Raw genomic sequence first — 7246 nt, 5'->3', positions numbered from 1 at the left:
GGGTGGGGTTTAAATAGAAAAGAATGTTTCAGATGCATGAAAGGGGAGGGAAGTGTTTAAAATCAGGCTGTATATAAAACTCAGTGATAGACTAGGAAAGTATTAGAATATTGCCCAGCAAAGCTGTGATTCTCCACTTGCAGAGCAAACCAGATTTCTGTCAAAATGTGTAAGAATACCTTGTCTCACCCTAGAGAACAGGAATGAGTGATGTGGTTCCTTGATGCCTTTTCTAGGCCTGTTTCACCAAAGCCCTCACAACACAGGGATTCTTACCATCTTTTACTACCCTTCCACAGAATTTTCATAAGCCAGGGCCTGACAGATTCTGCCAACGTAAGGCCTGAAATGGAACTGACGTTTATGTTACATTAAATTATCCAAAATATTACATTAATTACTTAACCCTGTGTCCCCATGCAATGGACAGTGAAATCCTCCTGCCACCACCTGAGGCACAGAGAGAGCCACAGCATTCTGAGCAGAGCAAATCCATGTGCTGTCAAGACACTGCTCCCACACAGAAAATACTCACTATTCCCTTTTGATTGGGCAACTGTAAAACAAGGAAACCAGCCAGACCAAAACCTCCTCTCTCTTAGATCCTGATGAAATTATAAACACCTCCTGTTCCTATTCTTTATGCTCATTTTGACTAGGGGCTTCTGTAGAGAGCAAGTTCTGGAGTTCAGTGAAGCCCCAGGTTTTAAGCACTGGAGATAGCACTGACTCTACCAGCTCTGGGTAATGCTCCATCTCCTGTCTCCACCAACATCACCCTTGGTCAGGACAAAAAAGATCTCTAGACTATGAGTAACGCTTTCCTCACATACGGCAAACATCTCACTGGGAGCCTGTCATTAAAAATCAGCTTTCCCAAAAGGATGGCATTGAACTTAGCAATCCAGTTAAATTTTTTTCTGATCCTACTTAGTCTGTTCTTCCTCTCACCCTCTGCAAACTTCTATTTAGTACCACAGTGTACAGTAGTGGGATTTGGGTTTGTTATCATAATCTTTGCAATTTATTTAATCCACCTAGAAACACGTGAAATTTATGTATAATAAAAATCACAGATGGGGAGTAATATTGTAGCTTCATTGAGAAAATAAAAATTTGAGCTAGTTTAATTAGATTCAGATATGATTATGGCATGAGTATTGAAAATTTTGATGCAGTCAGATTCAGGTTCATTTAATTCAGGCCAAGTGGAATGTGTCTACAGCACAGGGGAAATGTGAGTCACTGTGCTGCAGCACTGGGCAACAAAAGCTATTAATCTAGCACCTAAAGAGCTGAGAATATCCAACAGACATAAGACTGACTAAATGGCTGCTGATGATTGGAATCATCACTGCTGAATGGAGGACCTTAAGTGCCCTCCACTCCCCAGTATTCTAGATGCAATTTAGGCTTTCACAGACTCCTCACTGTAATTCTATGCATATAAACTTGTGTTCAAGACTGAATCAGAGAAGGTTAAATACAAGTTCTGCTGCACTGCAGATTCCAGGGCAAGACTTTGAAATGCAGACCATTACTCTTTTGAGATCCCAAGATATTCCATCCCAATTCAATTTAAATTACACTGCAAGTAAAATACCCACTAATTTCAATGAGAAGCACATGATAGAAAGTCTGGGGCACATCTGGGCACACCCAAAAACACCTGAGCACACCCGGAGCTGAACAAAGTCCAACAAAGACTTTTACAGAAGCCAAATAATCTGACTCAAGTAATATCCTGCTAGAGCAAATATAATTGCTTAAATGTATGAAAAGGTATATGTACATAATGACTTGCAGGATTGAGTATACTTCTACTAAAATACAAAGAATGCAGCAGCTTCTACAGTAGGATTGGAAGTTTAGGTATGTATTAGTATTTTTTATCTTAAGACTTTGTCACAAACTAAGGAAATAGGAATACTGAAAGATTTCTTCCTTAAAACCAGCACCAATCATATTGTGACCATCAGATATCCAAATGCCATGAGTCTGCAGTAGATCCCTAGAAGTTGGAACAGGCAGGTGGATATAAAATTATTAAAAGCTATAAAGCCTGGCAGAGTAAGCTATCTGATATATTTATTTTAACATAATACATGATTTGTGCAGATTAGATTGCAGAAACTCTTCTCCACATTTTCTAGAACAAATAATCTCTAACTCTGTATTGTGCCAGTATGCAGAGCAGTTTGAGGAAAATAAACAGAAGCTTGTTTCTCAGAGGTAAATTTTGCCTTATACTGGTTGCATTTATGTAAATGTCAAAACATATTCCTCAAATGTGAGTATGTTCTGTTTTCATTAGTCACTTAGAAGGAAAAGGGAAGCAAGTATGGACAATTCTTACAGCTTTCTCTTCCAGCTCCTCACCCCTTTAAAGCACACAAAACCAAATCCAGCTCTTGGAATACATTTGCAAATTTATTAGACTGCCTCTTCCAATATTTTTCATGAAACTACACTTTTTGTTAGACATTTCACACTGTACTGCATTTATAATTATTTATCCTGTCTGCATTCAGAATGTAAACTAATAAAATGTCTATTTTGGCCTATCAGATATCATAGGGTGCTTGCTTGACTCAAGAAAATAAATGCAGTTGAACCAAATGCCTGATAGCTGATTAGGCTCACATTTCATGATTTATTGAGACAAATAGACTCAGAAGGAAAATACAAACAAATTAATTTTACTTCTAAGACCAGCAAGTCTATACAGATAAAGCAAAAAGCTATGTACCTGTCCCAGTAGAGAAATGCCTTAAGAATAACATTGAACATCTTTCATTGTGAATTAGGAAAAGTATTGCAACTGTATCAGCTGTCTTTAAAAAATACTCCAGCTTGTGGGGATACAAATCCTTTCTGGCATGTAAATCAATAAATACAGAATTCCAAAATGGAAAGGTTATACAGTGCTCCTTTCATGCACCATCAAATTAACATTGTGATGCTCACTTGCCTACCACCAGATTCTATTTTGACATTTCACTGTTATTAAATGTTGACAGTATGCCAAAGAGCAATCCAAATTCTTGCGTCCCTAGGAAGTTTAAGGACTCCATAGTGCTCTGAGGCTCTAAAAAGGCTGTCTGATTTCCACATTCAATCCTTCGGGAACAGAAATATAATCCTTTATAAAACATTTAGTATTCCTTTAGTTCTGGTCCAAGATTCTGATGGGAATAGCATTGAGGAGCCTTGCACACACTTCCCTGCACTTTGCTCGTGCACTGCCTCATTCAGATTTCTCTTTTGTTGGCAAACTTCAGTAGCCAAACCTTTACCCTATTAATTAATTCAGTGTGGTTTCTGCAATATCTCTGGATGCCAGCAATTGCCCAGTCTACAGCAGTAGGTGTCTAAAAATACCGTGAGCCCCACTGGTATCTAATTATTTACCTGGAGCCAAATTCCACTGTTAAACCCTTGAAAACATTTCCCCAGCACTAATTTTCACCATACTAATTTTCATTTACTTCCTATGGCAAATAACCAAGCTGCTGATCTTTACTTCCACTCCCCTCTATCAATTATTTTGACTCCAGGACACCAAAGGCTGTGATTTAGAGGCAAGGGGAGCATATTAAAAACATGCACAAAGCCTGTTTTCAAAGTGTGTGCTCAAACCAATACTCTATAGCCAAGCATTCTTTTAATCAGGTGAGAAAAACAGGAAAAGAAGGAGGCTTTTTTTTTACCAATTAACCAATTAAGAATTAACCAACGCTATTCAGATACTGAATGATCGTTGCTATACATTGAAAAAATTGCAAACCAGACCTTATTCCTTGATACAGGTAATTGTCATCGAAAAATTGCTAATTTCAGAGAAATACCACACTTCTATAAAGTGCAGACCAAGGAAAATGATGTTACATTAATTAGCTATAGGATAAGGTATGAATTATTTACCAAGCTTGATTCACATGCATAGTTCTTAACAGTCAGGCATGCAGATCAGATCAGATAATTCCACACAATCATATGATTACTAATTTCATATCCAATTACTTCATCAGTGTCTGTAATTGCATTACTTAGAGCTGCAGATCTGATAATATTCTTGTTTATGTGTTCTACAGACAGCTAGTAGATTTTTGGAGTCTATGTAGATACTCTATATATGATTTTAAACCCCAATTTTTATACTTCAGATACAAAGATAAGGCCATATGCTCATAACAAAGGTTTTCATCCAACTGTAGAAGAATATCTTCAGCTTCTATCTTCCTCTGGTTCATAAGGCATAAATTGCACTGTGTCACAAATCAGAGGGATTTTTCAATGACAGAAAATATGTTTCAATATTTGTTTAATAGAGGGTGTACAGCAAATGCAGAGTAGCCTTTTACTTAAGTCCTAACCATTGCCAACATTAAGCCTTAAGTATCAATCAAATTGCTGCTGCTGCTATACTTGACAGATGCAGGTAGAAACTTAAGAAAACTCTATTCCAATATTCAGAATTTCTGCTGATGGTTATCTTCAACACACTGTTCTGATTTGCAGATTCTGTGACTACTGGAGCAGCACTAATATCTTCAAATTAAAAGGAAACAGAATTCAATTTTGACATTTAAACAAGAACAGGCACAATTTTCTTTGAAAGCTGTTCCAGCAGATAGAGCATATATACATCTACATATATATCTCTATTTTAATGCAAAAAACACAGCCATATTTATTCCATTTCAAAGATTTAACAAAGCAGAGAAAAGCACAATTAATTTAAACAACATATTTTTTATGCATTAGGAAATTGTAGTACTGAAAGTACTGTACTTTTACCTTTTAAAACTATTCACTGCAAACCATGTGAATTTATTTTGAATTAAATAAAGCAATGAAAAAGAGCAGCATAAATATGGTATTTCATTCCTATACATCCTATATGATGATGAGGCTTAGGATCTTTTTTTTCCCTGTATACTTACACCTGTTATTTAATTTGAACTCCCTGAACCTAATGAAGGAAGCACAAATATCTATATGGCTGTTGTAAGATTATGACTCAGTGTATTGATTTCAGTGGTACCAGTCATACATTTGTGTGATGCCTTTTCTAGTAACAACAGTTCCCTTAAATATATTGTGGTCTTAGACACAAAAAGTTTAATGGCACCAGAAAAGCACACTACCAAAATAAGCAAAGTTCATCATGGCCACTGAAGGTATTTGTCATTGAAGAAATTGGTTATTTTTTGTGCTGCCTCTGCTTCGCTTTAGCCTTACCCCTTGATGGATGTCCCTGCTGTGCCCTCGAACAGGGCAGCTGCTGCTCAGGGAATGAGCTCTGGGTAACCACAGAGCCCCCAGCAAAGCACCTCAACATCCTTGTTCCATGCCAGCTCACCTGCCCACTCTCCTTTCAAATACTGAGGGACTGGCATAAAACACATGTCTGTAAAATCAACATTTTTACAAGACACTGCTATTCTGCCAGAAAAATAATAGCTGGGCTTAAAACTGAGTACTGGAAAATACACTGGGAATTTTCTGATTTAAATCAAAACATTATTGAATCCATCCTTCTTCTAGTAATTCTATTATCTCAGTATTTCTTTCTGTTAAATTATTTCTCTTCCTTGAAAAGGAAATTTGTATTTCCTGCTCTTCAGAGGGAGCAGGAAATACAAAAAACATCTTGTCAGGCAGAGTGGAAGAATATTGTAATTTGTTTCACTTGTGTAGCTATGTGGAGACAGCCTTTCTTAGCTTCCTTGGCTGTCCCAAGGAAGAGAAATATGAAGGGCAGTCATCCCAAAGGAACAGCCACATCACATTTGGAATCACTGTTCCATATAATGGAACACTTCAACCAATTGTTCTGAGATCATTCCTAAGCCAAAAAAATAAATAAATTAATAACAGATAACAATTAGCATGTTAGTTAGGAAACAGAACAGGAGAACTCACATACATCACAAGAACTTGTATGTGTACTTAAGGCCTTCCATCATCCACATTAATGGTAAATGCTTCAGACCAAGTAGCCTACATTTTATCTGTTTTTGTCAAAATTAATATAAAACTCCTCTGCTTTACATTTTTCTCCCTCTGCCATCTCCCCATCATTTAATATCCAAAACCAAGCACAGACTATATGATTCCAGTCCATGTTTTTCTCTCATGTGCTACTTCCCACTTGGTGCTGGTGAGATAACATTCAATCAATTCTTTTTTTTCTGGACAGCAAACTCAACGAGAGCCTCGGAGCATTCTCTCCACTTTATCATCTCCATCCATCAGCCTTATTCCAACTGAAATGGAAAAGCAGCACTTAGCAAGAACCGTCCATAAACTCTTACCCCTTCTGTAGCTGCTTGGAGAAGAAACTCTCTGCAACTGACATTTGTGGGCACAGTATGGGTCACCACAGCCTCCACAGACACTGAAGTCTTTTTTTCCCAACAAAAACAGAAGAAAGAGCTTAATCAATGAAATTTCCATGGTTTTACAGATAATTACAAATATGTTCCTATGCTGCCATCAACGACAATCAAAACATGTACTACGTACATCTGCATATGAAGACTGAGTTAACAGGGGCATTAAGACTGAAATGTTAATCCTTTTTCTCTGTGTAATTCACACAAGTCATAGCAAAATCCACACCTTTCAAACTGCTCACATTGAGCTTTTGAGCCTCAATCCAGCAAACGCCCAATGACAACAGAGAACTGAGCCCTTGATTTTAGGTATACACATTAAATATCTTTTGTTGGACTGGAAACTTGTAACTTACTTTTGTCAGCAAAATCCCTTTCACTGGTTTCAAATAGCTCTTGGACCTGGCAGTTCTTTGGAGAATGAAGCAGATAAGGGTTATCACTTGCTCTGTGGAAGAGGGCTGCTGGGTTTGCCTGTATGACATGTAATACACCAACCCAGTTAACACTGATTATGTTTCCAAGATACACACAAACATTTTGTTAGCATGGGCTTATCTCTGGCTCAAGGCCTAAGTATAATTATGGCTCGAGGCTAGAAATAGAAGAGCTGTCTTTGAGCATTGCAATGGAAACACAGTGAATAAGAAGGCAGAAATCTTGACAAATATGAAATACAATAACTTGTCAGGCAATAATGGCACATTGTAAAACATGGCATGACTTGTTAATATAACAGCTAATGGAAGGTTTTATACAGCAAAGTCCCTTCCTCAGGAGTCAAATTTTGTTGTACACAATTAAATCAAGGAAAATTATCACCACCATCTTGAGAGTGGTAGAGA

At 37.3% G+C, this 7246-nt stretch overlaps 1 long non-coding RNA gene across 1 annotated transcript; it reads right to left on the bottom strand.

The window, feature by feature from the left end:
* Window positions 1-6197: 6197 nt before the first annotated feature.
* On the bottom strand, window positions 6198-6808 carry LOC147653859 (uncharacterized). The gene is made up of 3 exons (XR_015284013.1): window positions 6758-6808; window positions 6363-6410; window positions 6198-6272 (listed from the first exon to the last, which is right to left on the bottom strand). It is a non-coding gene; the product is annotated as an uncharacterized LOC147653859 (long non-coding RNA).
* Window positions 6809-7246: the final 438 nt, after the last annotated feature.

Source organism: Cyanistes caeruleus, chromosome 3, assembly GCF_971803275.1.
Source record: "Cyanistes caeruleus chromosome 3, bCyaCae1.hap1.1, whole genome shotgun sequence".
NCBI lineage: Eukaryota > Metazoa > Chordata > Aves > Passeriformes > Paridae > Cyanistes > Cyanistes caeruleus.
This window is presented reverse-complemented; position numbering and strand designations above follow the sequence as displayed.